Here is a 17,978-nt window from a genome sequence, read left to right as displayed (position 1 = left end):
GCGCTCCCGAGCTCCCGAGCTCCCTGTTTCAGTCTGGTTCGCCTGTGCTCTGGAGCACCAGTTTTCAGTCTGGTCGCGCTTGCACTCCTGAGCTCTCGGTTTCACTCTAGTTCGAGTGTGCGGTCGGGAGCTCCTGTTTTCAGTTTGGACACGGGCGTTCCCAGGCTCACTGTCTCAGTCTGCTCTCTTGCGGGTGCTGGTCTGAGAGTCCAGCCCGCTCCCCAGCACAAGGGGCTATTGCTTCTCAGCGCCTGAGCGCAGAGGCTCCCTCCCCCTTCCCTTTATCTTCCTATATCTGTGCTCGGATTCACAGCTCCCCACTTCATACCTCAATACTCAGCACTGGAGATGTTCATTTGTAGAGATCCAGATGTATCTTCCTGCGTCTCAGGCTGATTCTGTGGGTGTTCAGAATGGTCTGGTAGATATCCAGCTCGACTCGGAACAGCTGAGAAAGGGTCGCCTACTCCTCCTCCATCTTTTCTCCTCCTTGCAGAAAGTGGTTGCCTTTCTGTTCATAGAGTTTCTGCTACTCCTTTCTTCATTCTCCAGTTGCATTCATAGGTATTCGGTATGGTTTGGTAGCTCTCTCGCTGAATTCCTGGGACCAGACGAACTTTAGGTCTCCTGCTCCTCTGCCATCTTGGCAAAAAAGCAAGTAAATATTACACTATGAAGGGAACACAATTATTTTCCTGTAACTGACCACAGAGAAATGGAAATCTATCAATTTTCTGACCAAAAAAATTTTTTTTCAAAATAATTGTTTTAAGGAAGCTCACCAAGTTATAAGAAAAAACAGACAACTTAATGAAATCAGGAAAACATGAACAAAATAAGAGAGCCAACAGAAAGAGAGAAATCATAAAAAAGAACCAAGCAGAAATTCTGGAGATGAAGAATACAATGAATGAAATGAAAAGCAATGGTAAACATCAACAGAAGACTTGATTAAACAGAAGAAAGAATCTGTGAACTCAAAGACAAGGCATTTAAAATTATCCAGTCAGCTGAGAAAAAAGAAAAAAAAATGAAGAAAAGTAGTGAACAGCCACATGATTATGGGACACCATCAGAAGAAACAATATTCATAATACAGAAATCCCCGAACCATAAGAGAGAGAAAAGGGGACAAAAAGCTCATTTAAAGAAATAAGGGCTAAAAACTTCCCAAATATGGGCAGAGATAAGACATCCAGGTATCTGAAGTTCATAGGTCCCCATACAGATAAAACCCAAAGAGGAATTCACTGAGACACATGATAATAAAACGGTCAAAAAGAAAAGACAAAGGGAATTTTGAAAGCAACAAAGAAAAGAAACTCCTTCTTTAGAAGAAGGTCATTATATAATAATAACACAGAGGTCAATTCATCAATAGGATATAACATATATGCACCCTCATTAGAGCACCTAACTAGATTAAGCAAATTTTACCAGATTTGAAGGCAGCACTAGACAATGCAATAACAGTGGGGGACTTCAGTACCCCACTTTCAACAATATATAGATCATCCAGACAGAAAATATAATAAGGAAACATTGGACTTGAACTATACTTTTGATCAAATGGACCTAACAGACATATACAAAATATTCCAGCCAGCAGCAACAGAAACATTTTCTTTTCAAGCACACATGGAACATTCTCTGGAATAGCTTGTATGTTAGGCCACAAAACAAGTCTTAATAAATTTAAGACTGAAATCATACCAGGTATTTCCAAACACAATGGTATGAAATGAGAAATCAGTAACAGGAAGAATGCTGGAAATTTTACAAATACATGTGGAAATAAACAATGCACTTCTGAGCAACAAATGGATCAAAGAGGAAATCAAAAGGAAAAACAAAAAATATATTCAAACAAATGAAAATGGAAACACAATGTACCAAACTGCAGCATAAGCAATACCTTTTGGGGGGAGGGAATGATACCAGGATGTTTTTACAATTTTTTTTTTTTTTTTTTGCTGCAGGAAAGCATGATTAGCAGCTAGCATCCTCTGGCTCTCTGTGCTAAGCAAGCAGTTCTAGCACCAACTTCTCAGAGGACCTTAGAGCTGAGGAGTATAGCAGAGGTCTTTCTTGCCAGATGATGCCAATTTTTTTGGTTACCTTTTCAGGGATAGTTGGAAGGACCGTCACACTGTCTTCATTTCTCCAGTTAACCAGGATGTCAACTCTCTTTTCCATTGTCAGCTTGAAAGAAATAACTACTTTGAGAATCTCGTCAAAGCTCCTGCCAGATAGAGGTAGCTAGATAGAGGATGACAGCTTCAGTTTCTTATCAGGACCAAAAATAAACATCACACAAGCTGTCACAGGGATGCCCTGTTCATTCTCTGCTGGGTCCAGCATGCCCAACAGGATAGTGAACTCCTGATTCTTATCATCAGCGATTGGAAAAGGTACCATTTCCGTGGACTTCTCACCATTGTACGCATTGGGACCCTTGCTCCAGGCAGTGTGTTCTTAAACATCATCTATTAAAAGAGCAATCGTCCTTAACATTCCTCTTGGTAAATTTTGGTGCCAGATTTGCTGCTCTGCCAAGCTTTGTAGTACACACCGGGACAAAAGTCTCAAGCATGTGACAAAAGAATGCCTCATGTGACCTCTCAGAGAGTCACGGAAATGGATGTGGCCAATGAGAGTACTGGCCTCAACTTTGGGAGACTTACCCCCAATGAGGACTCATGTAGCCATAGCAGCAGCAGTGATGTGGGATAATGAAGAGGTACAACAGCAGCAGCTGCCAGGCACCTGGTTCTTTTGATGGAGGTCAAAGCAGTTCTAAGAGGGCAACTCTAAGCAGGCAATAAGTGCCTAATTAAGAAAAAAGAAATATTTCAAATCAACAACGTAAATTTATATCTCAAGGAACTAAAAAAGAGCTAAGCCCAAAGCTAGCAAAATGAAGGAAATAACAAAGATCAGAGCAAAAATAAGTGAATTAGAAACTAGAAAACCAATAGAAAAGATCAAAGAAATGAAGAGTTGTTTTTTTCAGAACATAAAATTGACAAGTCTTTAGTTAGACTAAGAAAAAAAGAGAAACAAAACAAAACAAAAAACCATCAGAAATGAAAGAGGAGACATCCAACAAGAGGATATAACAATTGTAAATATCTATGTGCCCAACATTGGAGCACCTAAATACATAAAGCAAATATTAGTGAATATAAAGAGAGATTGATGGCAATACAGTAATAGTAGGGGACTTTAATACCCCACTTACATCAGTGAATAGATAATCCAGACAGAAAATCAATAAGGAAATAATGTCTTTGAATGACACATTAGACCAGAGGAACCCAACAGATAAGACAGAACATTCCATTCAAAAACAGCAGAATACACATTCTTTTCAGCTGCACATGGAACATTCTCTGGAATAAACCACATGTTAGGCCACAAAACAAGCCCTCAGTTAATTTAACAAGATTGCAGTTATGCCATGTGTCTTTTCTGGCCACGACGGTATAAAATTAGAAATCAATCACAAGAAAAAACTGGAAAAAACACAAACAAATGGAATCTAAACAACATGATACTAAATAACAGTGGGTCAATGAAGCAATCAAAGAAGATATTGAAAAATATATGGAGACAAATGAAAATGAAACACAATGGCCCCAAATCTTTGAGATACAGTAAAAGCAGTTTAAGAGGGAAATATATAGTGATATGGGCCTATCTCAAGAAACTGAAAAAGCTCAAGTAAAAAAACTGAACTTACAACTAAAGGAGCTATAAAAAGAATAAATAAAATTCAATGTGAGTAGATACGAGGAAATAATAAAGATCAGAGCAGAATTAAATGACATAAAGACTAAAAAAAAAAAAGAAAGAAAGAAAGAAAAAGAAAAAAAATCATTGAAACCAAGAGCTGGTTCTTTCAAAAGATAAAACCAAGTGGGAGAAAATGTTGGCAAAGCATATATAAGAAATGGGATTAATATCCAAAATATATAAGGAACTCATACAACTTAATAACAAAAAGAAGTGGTTAAACAACTGACAAGGGACCTGAATAGGCATTTCTGTAAAGAAGAGATAGAAGAAGAAGGAAGAGGAGGAAGAGGAGGAGGAGGACACACAAATGACCAATAGATCATGGAAGGGTTCTCAACATCACTGATCATCAGGGGCGTGCAAATCAAAACCACAGTGAGATATCACCTCACACCAGTTTTTATTAGCTTTTATTAAAAAACCCTTAGCCAGACTCATCAAGAAAAAAAGAAAAAGGACCCAAATAAATAAAATCAGATACAAAAGAAAAGTAACAACTGACACCACAGAAATACAAAGGATTGTAAGAGAATGCTCCAAAAATATTATATATGCCAACAAATTGGACGATCTAGAAGCGGACAAATACCTACAAACATACAATCTACCAAGACTGAATCATGAAGAAATACAAAGTCTGATTAGATCTATAGTAAGGAGATTGAATCAATTGTCAAAAATCTCCCAACAAAGGAGCAGATGACTTCATTTGTGAATTCTACCAAACACTAAAAAAAATTAATGCGAATCCCCCTCAAACTCTGTTTAAAAACTGAAGAGGGGCAAACATTCCAAATCATTTTATGAGGCAGCATTGCACTGATACCAAAGCCAGGGAAGGACACTACAAGGAAGGAGAATTCCATGTCAATATCCATGATGAACGTAGATGAAAAAATATTAACAAACTGAATTTAGCAGGACATTTAAAGGATCATACATCATGATCAAGTTAGATTTATCCCTGAGATGCAAGGATGGTTCAATATACACAAATCAGTAGATTAACAAAGCAAAGGATAAAAATTGTGTGATCCTCTGAATAGATGCAGAAAAAGCATTTGACAAAATTCAATATACTTTCATGGTAAAAGCTCTCAAAATATTAGGTAGAGAAAGAATATACCTCAACATAATAAAAACCGGATATGACAAGTCTACAGCAAGCATACTCAACAGTGAAAATCCAGAGGATTTTTCTCCAAGATCAGTAACAAGACAGGGATGCTCTTCTTTATTGACCATATTCTGTTCGCTATATTACTGGAAGTCCTTGCCAGAGCAACTAGGCAAGAAAGGAAAGGCATCCAAATGAGGAAGGAAGAAGTAAAAATGTCCCTATGTAGATGACATGATCTTAAATATAGAAACCCTTAAAGACTCCACCAAAAAAATGTTAGAGCTGCTAAATTTAGTAAAGTTGCAGGACACAAAATCAACGTATGATAATCAGTTGTGTTTCTGTATCCTAACAATGAGCTATCCAAAAAAGATGTTAAGAAAAGACTCCCATTTATGATACCATCAAACAAAAGAAAAGAAAAGAAAACAAAACTTAACCAAGTATTAACAAATTTAACAAAGTATTAACAAATGTTAACCAAGGAGGTGAAAAACCTGAACAATGAAAACCATCAACATTGAAGAAAAAAATTGAGGAAGACATGAATAAATGGATTGGAAGAATTAATACTGTTAAAATGTCCGTACTACCTAAAGTGATTTACAGCTTCAATGCAATCTCTAACAAAATTCCATTGGCATTTTTCACAAAAATTGAATAAACAATCCTAAAATCCTGGTGCAGCCACACTGGAGAACAGTATGGAGGTTCCTCAGAACCCTAAAAGTAGAACTACCCTCTGATCTCACAATTGCTCTACTGGGTATTTACCCAAAGGACACAAAACTACAGATTTGAAGGGGTGCATGCACCCAAGTGTTTATAGTAGCATTATCAACAATAGCCGAACTATGGGGAGAGCCCAGATGCCAAATGTCCATTGACTGATGAATGGATAAAGAAGTTATGGTGTGTGTATATAATCGAATACTACTCAGCCATCAAGAAGAGTGAAATCTTGCCATTTGCAATGACATTCATGGAGCTAGACTGTATTATGCTAAGTGAAATAAATCAATCAAAGAAAAACAAATACCATATGATTTCACTCGTGTGGAATTTAAGAAACAAAACAGATGGACATATGGGAAAGGGGGAAAAAAGAAAAGAGGGAAACAAACCATAGAGACTCTCGATGATAGAGAACAAACTGAGGGTTGAGGGAGGGAGGTGGGTCGGGGATGGGCTAGATGGGTGATGGGTATTAGAGAGGGCACTTGTGATGAGTACTGGGTGTTGTATGTAAGTGATGAATCACTGAATTCTACTCCCAAAACCAATATTGCACTGTATGTTAGCTCACTAAAATTTAAACAAAATTATGTTGTTTGATGCAGTGAATATCCTGCTATTGAATCTACATCATGAAAAGTGTTTTATTTTTTATCTTTTTTTTTTCAGACAGGGTGACTCATCTTTTTTCTTTAGGAAAGAGAGTAAAAGAAAGGTCAGTTCCCATTAAAAGTACTATAATATCATTTCTAAACGTTTTTTCTGGAAGTTAAAAATTATTCCAAAAACTATTAGCTAAGAAGGTATCAGATTGATTAAGTATTTCAAATTGCACTAGAATTAAAGTAGATGATTGAGGCTCTAGTTTGTAATCCATCCATCCATCCATCCATCCATCCATCCATCCATGTAGTCCTTCAACAGGTGCTTTCCTTGGCAGGGAGAATACAAAGAAGAAAGGGCTCTAGTCTGATGTAGAAATCAACCGTGTAAACAAATAATTACCAGACATGGGGATCATAATTTGCATGGGTAGTGCATAGAATGGAGAAATGCATACTGTCTGAGGCCAGAACGTTTCAAGAAGAAGGGGATGCTAAGGTGAGTATTAGAGAATGAATATGAGTTTACCAGGCAGGTAAAGAAAGTATCTCTGTGGAAAGTCCTCTGTGTTGAATGCTCAAAAACAAGGAAAGAAAAAATATGACATGTTTAGGCAACCACAAACTTATTGGTATTGTGGGAGAATGGCATATAAGGAGTAGTTTGAGGGAAGGGGTGTGCGGGGCTGTGAATATTACACTAAAAGGTCTGGACCTTATTTTGGAGGTGATGGGATATCATTAAGGCTTTGAGCAGAGTGAATGCAGAGTTTTGCCTTTAAAAAGATCTCTTCATTTACAGTATGGAGGATGAATTAGAAAAAGGAGAAATCAGAGGCACTGGTTCTCTCTTTCCTAAAGAAAAAACATGAGTCATCTTGTCTGAAAAAAAAAAAAAGCTAAAATATAGTACACTTTTCATGATGCAGATTCAATAGTGGGATAGTCACTGCATCAAACAGGCTGTGTTCAGCAGCTTGGTGTTGTGAGAAGTTTTGAAATTTCAGCAAAGCTTATCAGAGCTCACATAAAGATAATATACGTAGATACTAATTTGGAGGTAGTGACTGAAGTGTTTTTAAAGAGTTATCTAAATAGCCAAAACAATCTTGAGAAGAACAAAGCTAAAGGTATCACAATGCCAGATTTCAAGATATTCCACAAAGCTTTAGTAAGCAAAACAGTATAGTACCAGCACAAAAATAGATACATAGATCAGTGGCACAGGATGGAAATAAGCCCATGCTTATATGGTCAATTAACCTATGACAAAGGAGGCAAGAGTATACAATGGGGAAAAGACAGTCTATTCAATAAATGGTGTTGCAAAAACTGGACAGCTACATGGAAAAGAATGAAACTGGACCACTTTCTTACACCATCCATACACAAAAATAGCAAAAACTGGACAGCTACATGGAAAAGAATGAAACTGGACCACTTTCTTACACCATCCATACACAAAAATAAACTCAAAATGGATTAAAGACCATAACCATAGACCGTAGACCTAAAACCATAAAACTCCCCAAGGAAATAGGCAGCAGTCTCTTTTACGTAGGCTTTAGCAGCATATCTATGGATCTGTCTCCTCAGGCAAGGGAAACAAAAGCAAAATTGAACTATTGGGACTACATCAAAATAAAAAGATTTTGCACAGCAAAGGAAGCCATCAACAAAACAAAAAGGCAACTTACTGAAGAAGATATCTGTAAATGATATATCCAATAAAGGGTTTATATCTAAAATATGTAAAGAACTGATACAACTCAATACACACACATACATACAATCTGATTACAAAATGGGCAGAGCACTTATGAGTAGACATTTTTCCAAAGAATACATACGGATGACCAACAGACACGTGAAAAGATGCTCAACATCACTTGGGAAATGCAAACTGAAACAAAAATGAGATGCGACGGAATCAGCCTGAGACGCAGGAAGATACATCTGGATCTCTACAAATGAACATCTCCAGCGCTGAGTACCGAGGTACGGAAGCGGGGAGCCGTGAAACCGCGCACAGATATCGGAAGCTAAACAGAAGGGGGAGGGAGCCGCCGTGTCAGGGCGCCGGGAAGCGGTAGCCACCTGCAAGGGGGAGCGGACAGACCGCGGACCCGCACGCTTGAGACAGCAGGCTGAGAAGGGAGCTCCGGGAGCGCACGCGGGACGGCTGGCGGTTGGCGGGCCACCTGCACGGGGGAGCAGGCGGACTCGCGGACGGCACCCGCGAGACAACAGACTTAGAACGCGAGCTCCAGGAGCGCGCGCGCAGGGCGGCTGGCGGGCCACCTGCACCGGGGAGCGGGCGGACCGCGGACCCGCACTCTGGAAACGGCAGACTGAGTCCGTGAGCCGGGAGCGTGCACCACCAAGCATCTCACGGAGCTCCGGAGCTCCGGTGTGCTCACTGGATCGAGGCTGAGACCGGGAGCTCCGGGAGCGTCCGCGGGGCGGCTGGCGGCTGGAGGGCCACCTGCACGGGGGAGCAGGCGGACTCGCGGTCAGCACCCGTGAGACACCAGACTGAGACGGGGAGCTCCGGGAGCCCGCGCGGGGCGGCTGGCGGCGGGCGGGGTTGGAAACACAAAGGACAGAGACGTGCCGGCCCTGGAAGTGAGGGCTGGGACGCCGGGTGTGGGGCGCACAGCCCGGGATGCTGCAGGGTTGAGCAGCACCAACAGAAACAGAGTTAAAGTGGCCAGAACATCAGTGGAGAACGATCCGCGATCCCTCTGTTCTGAGACAGAGGCTGAATTTCAGCCGCTGCTGCTCTCTCAGAAGAGGCATAGCAAACCGCCAGGGAAAGCCGCCAGAGAACAAAAGCCCGGAAATACCGGCTCACAGGGTGCCCATCCCCATCCCCCCTCGCAAGGGACACAGAGACTCTACCCAAACAGGGTTTTCTGAGTACCTGCAGGCAGGCCCCTCCCCCAGAAGGCAGGCTGAAAAATCAAGAAGCCCACAACCCGGAGCGCCTGAGTGGCGCAGTCACCAAGCACCTGTCTTCGGATTAGGGTGTGATCACAACGCTCCGTAAGGAGTCCTTCATCGGGCTTCTCCACCGGGAACCTGCTTCTTCCTCTCCCACTCCTCTGCTTGGGTTCCCTTTCTTGCTGACTGTCTCTCTCTCTCTCAAATAAATAAATAAACTCTTTAAGGAAGAAGCCCACATCCCTAAGATCTCTATAAAACAAGGGCGCACGGCCTGGGTCCCAGTCAACACTTGGGCTCTGGACAACCCTGCAATCTCTCTTCATCAGAATGACGAGAAGGAGAAGTCCCCCCCAGCAAAGAAAAGATAATGAGTCTGTGGCCTCTGCCACAGAATTGGCCTCGGCCACAGAATTAATACATATGGATGTATCCCAATTATCAGAAATGGAATTCAGAGCAACAATGGTCAAGATGATGAGTAAACTTGAAAAAAGCATCAGAGAAAGCGTTGCTGAGAATATAGAATCCCTAAGGGCAGAAATGAGAGCGAATCTGACAGAAATTAAAAATTCTATGAGCCAAATGCAGTCAAAACTAGAGGCTCTGACGGCCAGGGTCACCGAGGCAGAGGAACGCGTTAGCGAATTGGAGGATGGGTTAGTAGAAGAAAAAACGAAAATAGAAGCTGGTCTTAAAAAAATCCACGCCCACGAATGTAGATTACGGGAGATTACTGACTCTATGAAACGATCCAATGTCAGAATCATCGGCATCCCTGAAGGGGTGGAGAAAAACAGAGGTCTAGAAGAGATATTTGAACAAATTGTAGCTGAAAACTTCCCTAATCTAGCAAGGGAAACAAGCATTCGTGTCCAAGAGGCAGAGAGGACCCCATCCAAGCTCAACCAGGACAAACCTACGCCACGGCATGTCATAGTGCAATTCGCAAATATTAGATCCAAGGATACAGTATTGAAAGCGGCCAGGGCAAAGAAATTTCTCACGTACCAAGGCAAAGGTATCAGGATTACGTCAGACCTGTCTACAGAGACCTGGAATGAGAGAAAGGCTTGGGGGGGCATTTTTAAAGCTCTTTCAGAGAAAAACATGCAGCCAAGGATCCTTTATCCAGCAAAGCTGTCATTCAGAATTGATGGAGAAATAAAGACGTTCCAAAATCGCCAATCATTAACCAATTTCGTAACCACGAAACCAGCCCTACAGGAGATATTAAGGGGGGCTCTATAAAGGTAAAAAGGCCCCAAGAGTGATACAGAGCAGCAAGTCACAACCGATACAAAGACTTTAAAGAGAAATGGCATCATTAAAATCATATCTGTCAATAATCTCTATCAATCTAAATGGCTTAAACTCTCCCATAAAACGCCACAGGGTTGCAGATTGGATAAAAAGACATGACCCATCCATTTGCTGTCTACAAGAGACTCATTTTGAACCCAAAGATGCATTCAGACTTAGAGTAAGGGGATGGAGTACCATCTTCCACGCAAATGGACCTCAAAAGAAAGCTGGAGTAGCAATTCTCATATCAGATAGACTGGATTTTAAACTAGAGGCCATAGAGAGAGATACAGAAGGGCACTATATTATTCTTAAAGGAAGTATTCAACAAGTGGATATGACAATTATTAATATATATGCCCCCAACAGGGGAGCAGCAAGATACACAAGCCAACTCTTAACCAAAATAAAGAGACATATAGATAAGAACACAGTAATAGTAGGGGACCTCAACACCCCACTATCAGAAATAGACAGAACACCCTGGCAAAAACTAAGCAAAGAATCAAAGGCTTTGAATGCCATACTCGACGAGTTGGACCTCATAGATATATATAGAACACTACACCCCAGAACCAAAGAATACTCATTCTATTCAAATGCCCATGGAACATTCTCAAGAATAGATCATGCTCTGGGACACAAAACAGGTCTCAGCCAATACCAAAAGATTGAAATTATCCCCTGCATATTCTCAGACCACAACGCTCTGAAATTGGAACTCAACCACAAGGAAAAACCTGGAAGAAACTCAAACACTTGGAGGCTAAGAACCATCCTGCTCAAGAATGACTCGATAAACCAGGAAATCAAAAAACAAATTAAACAATTTATGGAGACCAACGAGAATGAATACACAACGGTCCAAAACCTATGGGATACTGCAAAGGCAGTCCTAAGGGGGAAATACATAGCCATCCAAGCCTCACTCAAAAGAATAGAAAAATCTAAAATGCAGTTTCTATATTCTCACCTCAAGAAACTGGAACAGCAACAGAGGGACAGGCCTAACCCACTGACAAGGAAGGAGTTGACCAAGATTAGAGCAGAAATCAATGAATTAGAAACCAGGAGCACAGTACAGCAGATCAACAGGACTAGAAGCTGGTTCTTTGAGAGAATCCATAAAATTGACAGACCACTGGCAAAACTTGTCCAAAAACAAAGAGAAAGGACTGAGATTATTAAAATTATGACTGAAAAGGGAGAGGTCACGACCAGCACCATTGAAATTGCAAGGATTATTAGAAACTTTTATCAACAGCTATATGCCAAAAAACTAAACAATCTGGAAGAGATGGAGGCCTTCCTGGAAACCTATAAACTACCAAGACTGAAACAGGAAGAAATAGATTTCTTAAATAGGCCAATTAACTATGAAGAAATTGAGTCAGTGATAAACAACCTTCCAAATAATAAAACTCCAGGCCCAGACGGTTTTCCTGGGGAATTCTACCAAACATTCAAAGAAGAAATAATACCTATTCTCCTAAAGCTATTTCAAAAAATAGAAACAGAAGGAAAGCTACCAAACTCATTCTATGAGGCTAATATTACCTTGATCCCCAAACCAGGCAAAGACCCCCTCAAAAAGGAGAATTACAGACCGATTTCTCTAATGAATATGGATGCCAAAATCCTCAACAAGATCCTTGCTAATAGAATCCAACAGTACATTAAAAGGATTATCCATCATGACCAAGTGGGATTCATACCTGGGATGCAAGCATGGTTCAACACTCGCAAATCAATCAATGTGATACATCATATCAACAAGAAAAGACTCAAGAACCATATGATCCTCTCAATTGATGCAGAAAAAGCATTTGACAAAATACAGCATCCTTTCCTGATTAAAACCCTTCAGAGTGTAGGAATAGAGGGTACATTTCTCAATCTCATAAAAGCCATCTATGAAAAGCCTACTGCAAGCATTATTCTCAATGGGGAAAAGCTGGAAGCCTTTCCCTTAAGATCAGGAACACGACAAGGATGCCCACTCTCGCCACTATTATTCAACATAGTACTAGAAGTCCTTGCAACAGCAATCAGAAGACAAAAAGGGATCAAAGGTATCCAAATCGGCAAAGAAGAAGTCAAACTGTCTCTCTTTGCAGATGACATGATACTCTATATGGAAAACCCAAAGGAATCCACTCCCAAACTATTAGAAGTTATAGAACAATTCAGTAAGGTGGCAGGATACAAAATCAATGCCCAGAAATCAGTTGCATTTCTATACACGAATAACGAGACTGAAGAAAGAGAAATTAGGGAATCCATCCCATTTACAATAACACCAAAAACCATACGTTACCTTGGAATTAACTTAACCAGAGACGTAAAGGACCTATATCCTAGAAACTATAGATCACTTTTGAAAGATATTGAGGAAGACATAAAAAGATGGAAAAATATTCCATGCTCATGGATTGGAAGAATTAACATAGTTAAAATGTCCATACTACCCAGAGCAATCTACACTTTCAATGCTATCCCGATCAAAATACCGAGGACATTTTTCAAAGAACTGGAACAAATAGTCCTTAAATTTGTATGGAACCAGAAAAGGCCCCGAATCTCCAAGGAACTGTTGAAAAGGAAAAACAAAGCTGGGGGCATCACAATGCCGGATTTCGAGCTGTACTACAAAGCTGTGATCACAAAGACAGCATGGTACTGGCACAAAAACAGACACATCGACCAATGGAACAGAATAGAGAACCCAGAAATGGACCCTCGGCTCTTTGGGCAACTAATCTTTGATAAAGCAGGAAAAAACATCCGGTGGAAAAAAGACAGTCTCTTCAATAAATGGTGCTGGGAAAATTGGACAGCTACATGCAAAAGAATGAAACTTGACCACTCTCTCACACCATACACAAAAATAAACTCCAAATGGATGAAAGACCTCAATGTGAGACAGGAATCCATCAAAATTCTAGAGGAGAACATAGGCAACAACTTCTATGACATCGGCCAGAGCAACCTTTTTCACGACACATCGCCAAAGGCAAGAGAAATAAAAGATAAAATGAACTTATGGGACTTTATCAGGATAAAGAGCTTCTGCACAGCCAAGGAAACAGTCAAAAAAACTAAGAGACAGCCCACGGAATGGGAGAATATATTTGCAAAGGACACCACAGATAAAGGACTGGTATCCAAGATCTACAAAGAACTTCTCAAACTCAATACACGAGAAACAAATAAACAAATCATAAAATGGGCAGAAGATATGAACAGACACTTTTCCAATGAAGACATACAAATGGCTAACAGACACATGAAAAAATGTTCAAAATCATTAGCCATCAGGGAAATTCAAATCAAAACCACACTGAGATACCACCTTACGCCAGTTAGAATGGCAAAGATAGACAAGGCAAGAAACAACAATTGTTGGAGAGGATGTGGAGAAAGGGGATCCCTCCTACATTGTTGGTGGGAATGCAAGTTGGTACAGCCACTCTGGAAAACAGTGTGGAGGTCCCTTAAAAAGTTAAAAATTGAACTACCCTATGACCCAGCCATTGCACTACTGGGTGTTTACCCCAAAGATACAGACGTAGTAAAGAGAAGGGCCATATGCACCCCAATGTTCATAGCTGCATTGTCCACAATAGCCAAATCATGGAAGGAGCCGAGATGCCCTTCAACAGATGACTGGATTAAGAAGCTGTGGTCCATATATACAATGGAATATTACTCAGCTATCAGAAAGAACGAATTCTCAACATTTGCTGCAACATGGACGGCACTGGAGGAGATAATGCTAAGTGAAATAAGTCAAGCAGAGAAAGACAATTATCATATGATTTCTCTCATCTATGGAACATAAGAACTAGGATGATCGGTAGGGGAAGAAAGGGATAAAGAAAAGGGGGGTAATCAGAAGGGGGAATGAAACATGAGAGACTATGGACTATGAGAAACAAACTGAAGACTTCAGAGGGGAGGGGGTGGGGGAATGGGATAGACTGGTGATGGGTAGTAAGGAGGGCACGTATTGCATGGTGCACTGGGTGTTATACGCAACTAATGAAGCATCAAACTTTACATCAGAATCAGGGGATGTACTGTATGGTGATTAACATAATATAATAAAATAAAATTAATTATTAAAAAAAAAAAAAAAAATGAGATGCCACCTCATACCAGGCAGAATGGCTAATATCAAAAAGAAAAGAAATAACAAGTGTTGGTGAGGATGTGGAGAAAAGGGAAACTTCATACAGTGTTGTGTGGGAATGTAAATGGGTGTAACCACTGTGGAAAACAGTATAGAGGGTCCTCAAAAAATTAAAAATAGAAATACCATATGATTCAGTGATTCCACTACTGGGTATTTACTCAAAGAAAACGAAAACATGAATTCACAAGGATATGCACCCCTGTGTTTATTGCAGCATTATTTACAATAGCCCAAATTGGGAAGCAACCCAAGTGAACATGAATAGGTGAATGGAAAAGAAGATGTGGGGTGTGCACATATAATGGTATGTTACTCAGTCATAAAGAACAATGAGATCTTGCCATTTGCAACAACATGGATGGATCTAGAAGGCATTATGCTAAGTGAAATAAGTCAGACGGAGAAAGACGAATACCATATGATTTCACTTACACATGGAATCTCAAAAAAGCAGAACAAAGGAACAAACCAAAACAGATACAGAATAATAAATACAGAGAACAAACTGGTGGTTGCCAGAAGGCTGGGGGGATGGGTGAAATAGGTGAAGGGGACTAAGAGGTACAAACTTCTAGTTATAAAATAAATAAGTCACAAGGATGAAGTTCCCTACAGTATAGGGAATATAGTCAATAATATTGTAATAACATTTTATGGTGACGACACTTATCCTGGTGAGCATTGAAAAATGTACAGAATAGTCAAATCGCTATGTTGTATACCTTAAACTAATATAACATTGTGTGTCAACTATATTTTGATAAGTTTAAATACTAATAATAAATAAAAAGTTGTCAAATATATGTTGTATATAGCTAATGTGACAAATACATTTTATTGTAAGCATTTCATTAAAACGTTTTTTTAGTCTCTGCACAGAATGGAAAAATGTACTTATTAGATCTCAGGTTGTACCTAATACCTAATATGAAAAGTATAGAATTCCTACTTATTTGAGCACGAAATATTATTTATTATAATTTCGAATAGCTCTACTAAACTTGACTTTCTATTAAAATATCTGTTATAAATTCTTTCATGTGTATAATCTCATTATAAATAGATTTCTGGCTAAGAAAAAAGACACCTAACATATCAGGTTCCATTTCATGATAAAAACCTTCATTGAGAAAATATTTTCATGCTCAAGAAAGCTGCAACAATATATTGTCAGTATAAATATTGCACGACTTTTCCCATTGTTTGCTTTTGTATTCTTAAGTTTGTGGCTTAAAAACATACCACAAAATATTAGATTTTTCTTAATGGTTAAGAGTTAGAGAATGTATTCTGCTTTGTCTCTTGAGGGCGTTTTGAGAGCCCAGTGTAGTTATCACTGAGTTAAAGGCCCATCTCAGACTTACCTGTCTTTTCTAAGCCCAAGGCTGCTTATTACTAAACTTCAACTGGTGGGCTTACAAGTGGACCATGTTTAAAGAAATTTCCAAGGCATGGAATTTGAGTTAGGCTTAGCTATTATCACAAGAAATAATAAATTGCTTGGTACAGAAGTAGTTTTTCTATCTTAAAATATTCACAGCCCTTGGTATTTTTCTTACAGATCTTCTCTCTTTCCACCTTGCTTTATGGTTGCTTATATGCAATGCTCATTCCCCCTACGATATTATAAGTAAGAGACTGAGTTTTACTGATCTTTTTATAACTCACACCACTTTTTACAGGGATTTAGCATATAGAAGTTACCTAATCAATGGCATTCAAATGTCAAAATTGTTCAATTGATTTGTTTAACTTCGTGTATAGAATTGTGATCATGTAAAGAGTAAATATTGGCTCCACCACGATTATAAACATCAATGATGCAATAATTAAACTTGCTCTATAGATTAGCTTATATGCAGATAGATGCCATTTTCTTCCTCCCTCTAGTTCGCTTGCTTGACTAGGCAGCTGCTGGCTGCGGTACTTCCTGGAAGAGGGCTCTGATGTTCTAGTGCCCTCCAGAGGCCTCCAGGGTATCCTGGCCCTTGTCTTTGGAGGATATGCAGGTGTGCTGTTAGCAGAAGCCCATGGTTTTGCATTAGAGGAGTAAAGGTTGCCACGACCTGCAACTCCTGGCATGTCCCTGGGACTGAAGCAGCTTTTGTCAGAAGGCACATCTCAGCAGTAAGGAACCTGGCATTTGGGTCACCCAACTCTAAAGCTGATCATAAGTCAGAGATCAGGCCTCTAAAAGGTATAGAAGATGACCTTCAAAAGGTGGAAAGAAAATATTAGAGCCTCCACTTACATATTTTGTCTAAAAATGTTTAAAAGTTATACTTTATTTTTTTAAGATTTTTATTTTATTATTTTTTTAAGATTTTATTTATTTATTCAACAGAGATAGAGACAGCCAGCGAGAGAGGAAACACAAGCAGGGGGAGTGGGAGAGGAAGAAGCAGGCTCATAGCAGAAGAGCCTGATGTGGGGCTCAATCCCATAACGCCGGGATCACGCCCTGAGCCGAAGGCAGACGCTTAACCGCTGTGCCACCCAGGCGCCCCTATTTTTTTAAGATTTTTAAAATTTATTTGACAGAGAAAGCAAGCACCGGCAGGGGAAGTGGCAGGCAGAGGGAGAAGCAGGCTCCCCGCTGAGCAAGGGGCCCAGTTTGGGACTTGATCCCAGGACCCTGGGATCATTACCTGAGCCAAAGGCAACCGCTAAACTGACTGAGCCACTCAGACATCCCAAAAATTTATACTTTAGTATTAATGTTTAAAACACAGATTGCCAAAATATGGAGCTCAGTATATCCTGAGGAAAGAAGGGGAAAGGTAGATGCCAGTGCTGGCCTTTCTTTGTTTGCTTCAGTTTATCACGGTTTGCTAATCTTAACCTTGCTCGGAATCTTCACCATCACCAGGCGTAGCAGACACTGTAGACGCCACGCCCCATGCTCGCTGACCCCGGCTGAATTCACCTTCGGTGCAGTAAACAGTTTGCAGCACGCTAAGAGCCTTCCGCCTCTAGCACCAGCATCTCTCTTCTCTGCCTGATTCTCCAGAACCATGGCAGTTTGGTGTTCGCTCTGCCAAAGAGAGGTGTAATCCAGAAGTGAGGGGGAGTTAAAGCGACTGGCAATGACCATCAACCAATGGGGAATGAAGGTTGGTGGAAAAATTCTCCAGCTGCCCCAGTCATCCAGGAAAGGATGATTCTGAAGTATGTCCGACATGGCTTCTGAGAGGTCACTGTTGGGATTGAGCCCACAGTAACAACGTGCTCCTTAACACCCCTTGTGTATCACTGTGCCTCTGTGCTTCCAAAGATCACC

The 17,978-nt window shown here is 40.3% G+C and overlaps 1 protein-coding gene and 1 pseudogene across 1 annotated transcript in view; one reads left to right on the top strand and one right to left on the bottom strand.

Moving 5' to 3' along the window:
* Positions 1-17,978, top strand: part of LOC117797179 (mucin-1) — an 88,910-nt gene that overhangs the window by 48,468 nt on the left and 22,464 nt on the right. The gene's annotated exons all lie outside the window — the stretch shown is intronic.
* LOC105236298 lies at positions 1,989-2,937 on the bottom strand (annotated as a pseudogene).

This window comes from Ailuropoda melanoleuca, chromosome 19 (genome assembly GCF_002007445.2).
Source record: "Ailuropoda melanoleuca isolate Jingjing chromosome 19, ASM200744v2, whole genome shotgun sequence".
In the NCBI taxonomy this organism is placed as follows: Eukaryota; Metazoa; Chordata; class Mammalia; order Carnivora; family Ursidae; genus Ailuropoda; species Ailuropoda melanoleuca.
The sequence above is the reverse complement of the archived record's forward strand: the minus strand, read 5'-3'. Positions and strand labels throughout refer to the sequence as shown.